The sequence below is a fragment of the Schistocerca serialis genome, chromosome 4 (genome assembly GCF_023864345.2).
Source record: "Schistocerca serialis cubense isolate TAMUIC-IGC-003099 chromosome 4, iqSchSeri2.2, whole genome shotgun sequence".
Lineage (NCBI taxonomy): Eukaryota > Metazoa > Arthropoda > Insecta > Orthoptera > Acrididae > Schistocerca > Schistocerca serialis.
The window spans coordinates 598,839,789-598,852,122 of NC_064641.1; positions in this window are offsets into that span (position 1 = coordinate 598,839,789).

The window sequence follows — 12,334 nt, forward strand, 5'->3', positions numbered from 1 at the left end:
TTGTTGTCTTGCAAACGTCCCTATCTGTTGACTCAGGGATCGAGACGTGGCTGCACGATCCGTTACAGCCATGCGGATAAGATGCCTGACATCTCGACTGCTAGTGATACGAGGCCGTTGGGATCCAGCACGGCGTTCCGTATTACCCTCCTGAACCCACCGATTCCATATACTGCTGACAGTCATTGGATCTCGACCAACGCGAGCAACAATGTCGCGATACGATAAACCGCAATCGCGATAGGCTGCAATCCGACATTTATCAAAGTCGGAAACGTGATGATACGCACTTCTCCTCCTCACACGAGGGAACACAACAATGTTTCACCAGGCAACGCTGGTCAACTGCTGTCTGTATATGAGAAATCGATTGGAAACCTTCCTCATGTCAGCTCGTTGTAGGTGTCGCCACCTGCGCCAACATCGTGTGAATGCTCTGAAAAGCTAATCATTTGGATATCACAGTATCTTCTTCCTGTCGGTTAAATTTCGCGTCTGTAGCACGTCATCTTCGTGGTGTAGCAATTTTAATGGCCAGCAGTGCTCCCTGCCGCCGCTAGATAAGCAGCTGCCAGCAGAAAGTCGTATACTCCTAGCTCACTTATTTGTTACATAGTTTAATTCTTAATTTCTTTGCGTGTTTTTGGTACTTGCATTGTTTAATTCATAAATTTCGAGCGTATTTTAGTATTTGAGAGTTGTAGCATCGCGTTTTAGTACCTGAATAGTGTAAAATCGCGTAGTCTCCTTCCGCCGCCGAGCAGTGTGTCAGCAGTGCGCAAGTAGCAGCATTACTGCATGTACTAGGCAATCTTGTATTTTAATAACCGTTTAAATTTTGTGTCGATTTGTTTGTGCTCTCTGTAGATTATTTCAGACGTTCTTTGCACAACAGTTTTTAGCATGGATAGGGACTGCAACTGCTGTGTTCGGATGCAGGCTGAGTTGGCATCACAGCTTCAGGCAGTGTTGGCTTCAGTCACACAGCTTGTGGCTGTTGCCAATGGGCATCACTGTCGGGGTCTGGATGGGGGTTTGTCGGGGACGGCCAGCTCGTCCCACGCATCCCCCGATCGGGCTACGACTGTGGCTGCCCGGGATACTGCCCACATTGAGGCTGATCCCTCACCTGTGGTAGAGTGGGAGGTCGTCTCGAGGTGTGGCAGGGGGCGAAAGACATTCCGAAGGGCTGAACGGAAGGCCTCTCCAGTTTGTCTGACGAACCGGTTTCAGGCGCTGTCTCAGGTTGATACTGATCTTCAGTCGGACATTGCTGCTTGTCCTGTTCCAGAGGTTGCCCCTCAGTCTGCAAGATCCGGGCAGTCACAGAGGGTGGGCTTACTGGTAGTTGGGAGCTCCACTGTCAGGCGCGTAGTGGGGCCCCTTAGGAATAAGGCAGCAAGAGAGGGGAAGAAAACCAATGTGCACTCCGTGTGCATACCGGGGGGAGTCATTCCAGATGTGGAAAGGGTCCTTCCGGATGCCATGAAGGGTACAGGGTGCACCCATCTGCAGGTGGTCGCTCATGTCGGCACCAATTATGTGTGTCGCTATGGATCAGAGGAAATCCTCTCTGGCTTCCAGCGGCTATCTGATTTGGTGAAGACTGCCAGTCTCGCTAGCGGGATGAAAGCAGAGCTCACCATCTGCAGCATCGTCGACAGGACTGACTGCGGACCTTTGGTACAGAGCCGAGTGGAGGGTCTGAATCAGAGGCTGAGACGGTTGTGCGACCGTGTGGGCTGCAGATTCCTCGACTTGCGCAATAGGGTGGTGGGGTTTCGGGTTCCGCTGGATAGGTCAGGAGTCCACTACACACAGCAAGCGGCTACACGGGTAGCAGGGGTTGTGTGGCGTGGACTGGGCGGTTTTTTAGGTTAGAGGCCTCGGGCAAGTACAGAAAGGGCAACAGCCTCAGCCTCAAAGGGTGCGGGGCAAAGTCAGGACATGCAGGGACCAAGCAGCAATCGGTATTGTAATTGTAAACTGTCGAAGCTGCATTGGTAAAGTACCAGAACTTCAAGCGCTGATAGAAAGCACCGAAGCTGAAATCGTTATCGGTACAGAAAGCTGGCTGAAGCCAGAGATAAATTCTGCCGAAATTTTTACAAAGGCACAGACGGTGTTTAGAAAGGATAGATTGCATGCAACCGGTGGTGGCGTGTTTGTCGCTGTTAGTAGTAGTTTATCCTGTAGTGAAGTAGAAGTGGATAGTTCCTGTGAATTATTATGGGTGGAGGTTACACTCAACAACCGAGCTAGGTTAATAATTGGCTCCTTTTACCGACCTCCCGACTCAGCAGCATTAGTGGCAGAACAACTGAGAGAAAATTTGCAATACATTTCACATAAATTTTCTCAGCATGTTATAGTCTTAGGTGGAGATTTCAATGTACCAGATGTAGACTGGGACACTCAGATGTTTAGGACGGGTGGTAGGGACAGAGCATCGAGTGACATTATACTGAGTGCACTACCCGAATATTACCTCCAGCAATTAAACAGAGAACCGACTCGTGGAGATAACATCTTGGACCTACTGATAACAAACAGACCCGAACTTTTCGACTCTGTAAGTGCAGAACAGGGAATCAGTGATCATAAGGCCGTTGCAGCGTCCCTGAATATGGAAGTTAATAGGAATATAAAAAAAAGGGAGGAGGGTTTATCTGTTTAGCAAGAGTAATAGAAGGCAGATTTCATGCTACCTAACAGATCAAAACGAAAATTTCTGTTCCGACACTGACAATGTTGAGTGTTTATGAAAAAAGTTCAAGGCAATCGCAAAATGCGTTTTAGACAGGTACGTGCCGAGTAAAACTGTGAGGGACGGGAAAAACCCACCGTGGTTCAACAACAGTCAAAGTTAGCGTAAGGAGGGCTATGCGTGAAGCGTTCAGTGAATTCGAAAGTAAAATTCTATGTACCGACTTGACAGAAAATCCTAGGAAGTTCTTGTCTTACGTTAAATCAATAAGTGGCTCGAAACAGCATATCCAGACACTCCGGGATGATGATGGCATTGAAACAGAGGATGACACACGTAAAGCTGAAATACTAAACACCTTTTTCCAAAGCTGTTTCACAGAGGAAGACCGCACTGCAGTTCCTTCTCTAAATCCTCGCACAAACGAGAAAATGGCTGACATCGAAATAAGTGTCCAAGGAATAGAAAAGCAATTGGAATCACTCAACAGAGGAAAGTCCACTGGACCTGACGGGATACCAATTCGATTCTACATAGAGTACGCGAAAGAACTTGCCCTCCTTGTAACAGCCGTGTGCCGCAAGTCTCTAGAGGAACGGAAGGTTCCAAATGATTGGAAAAGACCACAGGTAGTCCCAGTCTTCAAGAAGGGTCATCGAGCAGATGCGCAAAACTATAGACCTATATCTCTGACGTCGATCTGTTGTAGAATTTTAGAACATGTTTTTTGCTCGAGTATCATGTCGTTTTTGGAAACCCAGAATCTACTCTGTAGGAATCAACATGGATTCCGGAAACAGCGATCATGTGAGACCCAACTCGCTTTATTTGTTCATGAGACCCAGAAAGTATTAGATACCGGCTCCCAGGTGGATGACTATTTTCCTTGACTTCCGGAAGGCGTTCTATACAGTTCCGCACTGTCGCCTGATAAACAAAGTAAGAGCCTACGGAATATCAGACCAGCTGTGTGGCTGGATTGAAGAATTTTTAGCAAACAGAACACAGCATGTTGTTATCAATGGAGAGACGTCTACAGACGTTAAAGTAACCTCTGGCGTGCCACACGGGAGTGTTATGGGACCATTACTTTTCACAATATATATAAATGACCTAATAGATAGTGTCGGAAGTTCCATGCGGCTTTTCGCGCATGATGCTGTAGTATACAGAGAAGTTGCAGCATTAGAAAATTGTAGCGAAATGCAGGAAGATCTGCAGCGGATAGGCACTTGGTGCAGGGAGTGGCAACTGACCCTTAACATAGACAAATGTAATGTATTCCGAATGCATAGAAAGGAGGATCCTTTATTGTATGATTACATGATAGCGGAACAAACACTGGTAGCAGTTACTTCTGTAAAATATGTGGGAGTATGAGTGCGGAACGATTTTAAGTGGAATGATCATATAAAATTAATTGTTGGTAAGGCGGGTACCAGGTTGAGATTCATTGGGAGAGTCCTTAGAAAATGTAGTCCATCAACAAAGGAGGTGGCTTACAAAACACTCCTTTGACCTATACTTGAGTATTGCTCATCAGTGTGGGATCCGTACCAGATCGGGTTGACGGAAGAGATAGAGAAGATCCAAAGAAGAGCGGCGCGTTTCGTCACAGTGTTATTTGGCAACCGTGATAGCGTTACGGAGATGTTTAGCAAACTCAAGTCGCAGACTCTGCATGAGAGGCGCTCTGCATCGCGGTGTAGCTTGCTCGCCAGGTTTCGAGAGGGTGCGTTTCTGGATGAGGTATCGAATATATTGCTTCCCCCTACTTATACCTCCCGAGGAGATCACGAATGTAAAATTAGAGAGATTCGAGCGCGCACGGAGGCTTTCAGACAGTCGTTCTTCCCGCGAATCATACGCGACTGGAACAGGAAACGGAGGTAATGACAGTGGCACGTAAAGTGCCCTCCGCCACACACCGTTGGGTGGCTTGCGGAGTATAAATGAAGATGTAGATGTAGTGTACATCGGAAGTTATTGGAATATTAAAGAAGGAAACTCATACTGGTGAGATCATTTATGTGTCTGTTGAGGATTCCATAGTTGAGGCACTATTTATGTAAATAAAATAAACTGTTTATAAAATTCTTTCAATATTTGTTTAGTTAGAAAAATAATCTGTTCATTATATAATCTGTTCATTTGGCGTGTCGTAAGCCTGACTTTCGTAATGGGTTCAGTTGTTACAATTTATTATAAACAATAATGATAATAATATTAAAACTTTTCAACTATTAAAGCTTCAGAAATCCATTTATGTTCAATGAGCTTCTTTCACCGATTAGGTTCCAATGCTGTCACTAGGTTCTCTCTAGCATGCTTGTAAAGTATTTTACGTTTTTTTCGTTAAAGTTATCTTAGTGGCGATATTCCACGTCGGAGGCCCATCCATCTTAGCTCACCTCGTAACCACGCTGTTGGAACACATCTCGTTCTGCCCGGGAATACCTTGATGACTGCTGAGCCTCGTGGCTTGCTAGCCGCCTTTACCTGCTGACAGGTCACCTGTCACAGTCCGCTGACACCTTGCCGCCCCTACAAACATTCACACCGACCCACAGCCGACCTGTCAGATTCAGTCCGCCTGCGGCAGTCGAACCAACTGCTTCTAACGTTACAAACACTCCTATTGTGATCATTGCAGCTGTTAGCTTGGAGATTTAAACTACATAAGCATTTCGTAGTGTCACTTTCTTTTATCTCTGCACTTAGCTCGTAATTTATTTGACATGATGAACTAGATTTGAAGGTCACGTCAGTAGTTATTGTTTTATAGCTTGATCTGAACCTCTCAACAAAATGCCATCAGTGAATGGAAGTGAAAACAGCACCTGAATGATGTCGTGGGCGTCTTGGTTGTTAATTCTGCTGCGACACCTAGCAAATCGGCAAGCAATTTCGACACGATTTGTGTTGCAGTGGCGACTACAGACTTCAAAGAACAAAGATCGTGAGTAACTAGTTTCTTCACTTCCGTTAATTAAACGGCGTGAGAAGCACTTCTCAGTTCGCCAGACCTAGGAAGTCAACTTCCTGGTGTGATTCCGGAGACGTCTACACAAATGCTGTAGCTGAATTAACTATGGTGACTTAGCATGGAAGATTCGCAGTTAAGAACGTTGTAATTCCAGAGGATTTTATGTTTACGGATGTTGTAATCACTGTTGAAGTGGTGCAGCATTTTATTTTGTGAAAGCGAATGACGGAGACTGGGGTTGGAATAGAAATCTGTTGATTTTTGTTGTAGAAAGAAGAACGAAATTTGGAGAAGGACGGCTGCAAGCTACTTTCCATCTAGTTATACTTGATGGTCTCAAAAGTATAATACTACAGGGATATGTCAATGGCTGGCCGCGGTGGTCTCGCGGTTCTAGGCGCGCAGTCCGGAACCGCGCGACTGCTACGGTCGCAGGTTCGAATCCTGCCTCGGGCATGGATGTGTGTGATGTCCTTAGGTTAGTTAGGTTTAAGTAGTTCTAAGTTCTAGGGGACTGATGACCACAGCTGTTAAGTCCCATAGTGCTCAGAGCCATTTTTGATACGTCAATGGAAAGAAAGTCGAGATACGCAGAATAAGGAAGGAAGATTAGTGAAAACGTTCAGTTATTAGGGGCGGAGCGTAGGCGAGGATGGGCTGATGAAAAAGAAGAAAACTCACCGTGCCCTTTCCGGATGAACTATTTCGGCATTTGCTTTGAGCGATTTCGGCAGGGACCTCCAGCGCGTTAACTACCGCATCTATCTCGCTCTGAGGTACATCACGGAAATTCTGTTAACGTCGAGTGTCAAAGCCCATAGAAATGAAGAGTAAAGAAGAAAGAAGTGAAGAATGAAATCCCGCTGTTGGCTATGCCGCCGTTGACGAGATCGCTGCCAACCAATCCCCGGACTGAACAGTGAAGGAAGAAAGACGATTAATAAAGTTGTGATTTTAGGTTCTTTGTATGTGAACAGAACCCTTGGAGTACACGGCATTCTGTCAGAATTATTAAAATCTTTGTGAGAACATACTACAACAAAAGTATTTCATCTGGAGCGCAAGATACACGAGACAGGAGAAATACCATCAGACTTCATAAAAAATATAATTAATTCCAGTACGAGGGAAGATCTATAGTAACAAGTGTGAACTTTGTTGTACCATCAACCTAATAAGGCATGGTTACAAAAAATTGACTGGAATTATTTACAGTAGAACGGAAAGAAGAGGTAGAAGACGTCCTCCAGGAAAATCACTTTGGGTTCTGGAGAAATGTAGGAACACGCTAGGCAACACTGAGACGACGATATGTCTATAAGGTAGACTCCAGAAAGGCAAAGCTACGTTTTTGACATTTGTAGAATTAGATAAGGCTTTGGAGTGTACAGACTGGAACACGCTCTTCGAAATTCTGACGGTAGTAGCAATAACATACAGCGAGCGAAATTATATACGCATTTTTTATAGATACTAGGTGCAGTTATAAGATTAGAAGGACGTTAAGGGAAGCAATAATTATGAAAGGAGTGAGAGGAGTTTGTGGCTTGTCCCCGACGTCATTCAATCTGACACTGGGCAATGGGACACTAAAGTAGCAGGTGAGGTTTGCTATTTGGACAGCAATATAACTGATGATGGTCGATGTAGAGGGGATGTTAAATGCAAATTACCAATAGAAAGAAATTCATATCTGAAAAAGATCGGCGCGCGGAGTGGCCGCGCGGTTAGAGGCGTCATGTCACAGATTGTGCTGCCACTCCCGCCGGAGGTTCGAGTCCTCCCTCGGGCATGGCTGTGTGTATTGTTCTTAGCATAAGTTAGTTTAAGTAGTGTGTAAGTCTAGGGACCGATGACCTCAACAGTTTGGTCCCTTAGGAATTCACACAGATTTGAACATTTTGAAAAAGATCACTTTCTTCACATCGGATACAATTTTAAGTGTTGGGAAGTCTTCTCTGGTGTTATTTTCTGGAGCGTAGCCTTGTACGAATGTGAACTGTGGTACAGTAAAGAGTTCAGGCGAGAAGAAAGTAGAATCATGTGAAGTGGATCTGTAGAACATTGAGTCGGTAGATTGGACTACCTATGAAAGGGAACAGCGTCGAATGCTGACTGACAGCGACCGTCTAAGTCTTGAGCAGTGTCAAAAACCAAACCGTCGCGTTTCGATTGAAAAGTCTGTCTCATTCTTCCTAATGAATCTAGAACTACTGCTACTAGGTTTCACAGCCGTCGTCGAGCGTTGTTTATAATTGCAGGGACGAACTAATTACAACATATAGATCAAGAATTTCTATAATAATAATAATGAGCGTATGGCATTGGTGGCCGAGAGACCCCTCGCGAGGCGGTTCGGTCGCCGCCAGATTAATACTCTATGTCAGACCAGGACTCGAAAATGGGATTTCTGCATTAAACGAGCAAGTGCTCGCGGGTTGAGCTATATAAGGGCGAATGAGGATGAAATGATCAGAGGAAAGACACACAACACCCAGTCATCTCGAGGCAGAGAAAATCCCTGACCCCGCCGGGAATCGAACCCGGGACCCCGTGCGCGGGAAGCGAGAACGCTACCGCAAGAATACGAGCCGCGGACAAGAATTTCGATAGTGAACGCTCACTGCTATGTTTTGTGGTACAAAAGGGAAAGAAATGTATAGAGTGAATAATAAGTTCACATATTGATGGACCGGTAAAGGATCGTCGAACGTTGTGTATACGTTGCATTGTTCCCACTGTGAAGATTCGAAACGTGAATCTCTCAGGCAATTTTGGACAATCCCCTGCTGACCAAGTTCATGTAGCAAGTTGTAACCCACACTTTCGCTTTCTGTTTCCATTTGGTGATATCAACCCGTCTGAACATGTCCGAAATGAGTCGTAGAGTTGACAGCTGGGCTTTAACTGGTGCAGTACTGTTCACAATGTTTCGGGACAGGAAGAAAATGTCTGCACTCATCCTCTACAACTTAGTGAAAAACATTCCTGGTAGACGACAACTGTAAAGCACAGCCCTACCCTACCCCAACACTATAACTGCTAAGATAAGTAATTACTTGAAACTTCCTGCCAGATTAATACTGTATGTCAGACCAGGACTCGAAACTGGGACTTCTGCATTACGAGAGCAAGTGCTCGCGGGTTGAGCTATCTAAGGGCGACAAAGGATCAGCTCTCACAGCTTAACACTAAGGCGACAAAAGTCATGGGGTAGCGATAAGCACACACAGATGGCGGTAGCATCGCGTACACAAGGTACGAGGGTAATCCCAAAAGTAAGGTCTCCTACTTTTTTGTAAGTACATACACCTGTTTATTTCTACAATGGTTTACATCAGTTTACAGCTTGAACATTTAGCTATTTTTCGACATAATCACCATTTCTGTCGATGCAATTTTGTAGACGCCATGCTGTTCAGAAAGTTATGAACCTTTTCTTTCACCTTGTCGTCGGAATCGCTGGGACCACAATTAACGCTGACAGGCACTGTGAGACTCTGAAAAAACTCAAACAGACAATTCAGAACCGGAGAAGAGGAATGTTGAGCAAGGGCGTACACATTCTCCATGACCACGCTCGCCCACACATCGCTCGTCGAACCGTAGCTCTCCTACAACAGTTTCAGTGGAACATAATCACCCACCCACCATATAGTCCTGACCTGGCGCCCAGGACTATCACCTGTTCCCTAGGTTAACAGAATATTTGGTTGGAAAGCGATTCAGCTCCGACGATGAGGAGAAAGAAGAGGTTCATAGCTTTCTGAACATCATGGCAGCGAGCTGGTATGACATGGGCATACAAAAACAGCCACAGCGTCTACAAAATGCATCGACAGAAATAGTGATTATGTCGAAAAATAGCTAAATGTTCAAGGTGTAAACTGATGTAAACCATTGTAGAAATAAACAGGTCTATGTACTCATAAAAAAATAGGAGACCTTACTTTTGGGATTATCCTCGTATAAAAGGGCAGTGCATTGTCGGAGCTGTCATTTGCATATAGGTGATTCAGATTCATGTGAAAAGGTTTCTGACGTGATTATGGCCGCACGACGAGAATTACCAGACTTTGAACGCGGAATGGTCTACATCTACATCTACAGCCATTCTCCGCAAGCCACCTGACGGTGTGTGGCAGAGGGTACTGTGAGTACCTCTATCGGTTCTCCCTTCTATTCCAGTCTCGTATTGTTCGTGGAAAGAAAGATTGTCGATATGCCTCTATGTGGGCTCTAATCTCCCTGATTTTATCCTCATGGTCTCTTCGCGAGATACACCTAGGAGGGAGCAATATACTGCTTGACTCCTCGGTGAAGGTATGTTCTCGAAACTTCAACAAAAGCCCGTACCGAGCTACTGAGCGTCTCTCCTGCAAAGTCTTCCACTGGAGTTTATCATCTCCGTAACGCTTTCGCGGTTACTAAATGATCCCGTAACAAAGTGCGCTGCTCTCTGTTGGATCTTCTCTAGCTCTTCTATCAACCCTACCTGGTACGGATCCCACACTGGTGAGCAATATTCAAGCAGTGGCCGAACAAGTGTACTGTAACCTACTTCCTTTGTTTTCGGATTGCTGGAGCTAGTCGCGTGGGAAATTCCATTTCGGAAATCTTTAGGGAATTCAATCTTCCGAGATCCACAGTGTCAAGACAGTGCCGAGAATACCAAATTTCAGGCATTCTCTCTGACCACGGACAACGGAGTGGCCGACGGTCTTCACTTAACGACCGGGAGCAGTGGAATTTGCGTAGGGTTGTCAGTGTTCACAGACAAGCAACAATACGTGAAATAACCTCAGAAATCACGTGGGACGTATGACGAAAGTATCCGTTAGGACAGTGCAGCGAATGTGGCGTTAATGAGCTTTGGCAGCATGCGACCGACGCGCGTGCCTTTGCTAACAGCACGACATCGCCTGCAGCGCCTCTCCTGGGCTCGTAATTATATCGATTGGACCCTAGATGAATGGAAAACCGTGGCCTGGTAAGATGAGTCTCAATTTCAGGTGGTATGAGTTGCTGGTAGGGTTCGAGTGTGGCGCAGACCCCACGAAACCATGGACCAAAGTTGTCAACAAGGCACTGTACAAGCTGGTAGTGGATCTATAATAGTGTGGCCTTTCTTTACATGGAATGGACTGTGTCCTCTGGTTCAACTGGACCGATTATTGACTGGAATGGTTACGTTCTGCTGCTTCATTTGCAGCCATTCGTGCACTTCATGTTCCCAAACAACGACAGAATTTTTAAAGATGACAATGCGCCGTGTCACCGGGGCCGACCGGCGCGGCGTGCGGTTCTAGGCGCTACAGTCTGGAGCCGAGCGACCACTACGGTCGCAGGTTCGAATCCTGCCTCGGGCGTGGATGTGCGTGATGTCCTTAGGTTAGTTAGGTTTAATTAGTTCTAAGTTCTAGGCGACTGATGACCTCAGAAGTTAAGTTGCATAGTGCCCAGAGCCATTTGAACCATTTGTGTCACCGGGCCATAATTGTTCGTGATTTATTTGAAGAACATTCTGGACAGTCCGTTCGAATGATTTGGCCACTCAGTCGCCCAATGTGAATCAAATCGAACATTTATGGAATATAACCGCGAGGTCAGTTCGTGCACAACATCCTGCGTAGGCAACACTTTCCTAATTATGGACAGCTTAGAAGAAAGATTAAGGAAAGGCAAACCTACGTTTCTAGCATTTGTAGACTTAGAGAAAGCTTTTGACAATGTTGATTGGAATACTCTCTTTCAAATTCTGAAGGTGGCAGGGGTAAAATACAGGGAGCGAAAGGCTATTTACAATTTGTACAGAAAGCAGATTGCAGTTATAAGAGTCGAGGGGTATGAAAGGGAAGCAGTGGTTGGGAAGGGAGTGAGACAGGGTTGTAGCCTCTCCCCGATGTTATTCAATCAGTATATTGAGCAAGCAGTAAAGGAAACAAAAGAAAAGTTCGGAGTAGGTATTAAAATCCATGGAGAAGAAATAAAAACTTTGAGGTTCGCCGATGACATTGTAATTCTGTCAGAGACAGCTAAAGACTTGGAAGAGCAGTTGAACGGAATGGACAGTGTCTTGAAAGGAGGGTATAAGATGAACATCAACAAAAGCAAAACGAGGATAATGGAATGTAGTCGAAATAAGTGGGGTGATGCTGAGGGAATTAGATTCGGAAATGAGACACTTAAAGTAGTAAAGGAGTTTTGCTATTTGGGGAGCAAAATAACTGATGATGGTCGAAGTAGAGATGATATAATATGTAGACCGGCAACGGCAAGGAAAGCGTTTCTGAAGAAGAAAAATTTGTTAACATGGAGTATAGATTTAAATGTCAGGAAGTCGTTTCTGAAAGTATTTGTATGAAGTGTAGCCATGTATGGAAGTGAAACGTGGACGATAAATAGTTTAGACAAGAAGAGAATAGAAGCTTTCGAAATGTGGTGCTACAGAAGAATGCTGAAGATTAGATGGGTAGATCACATAACTAATGAGGAGGTATTGAACAGAATTGGGGAGAAGAGGAGCTTGTGACACAACTTGACTAGAAGAAGGGATAGGTTCGTAGGACATGTTCTGAGACATCGAGGGATCACCAATTTAGTATTGGAGGTCAGCGTGAAGGGTAAAAATCGTAGAGGGA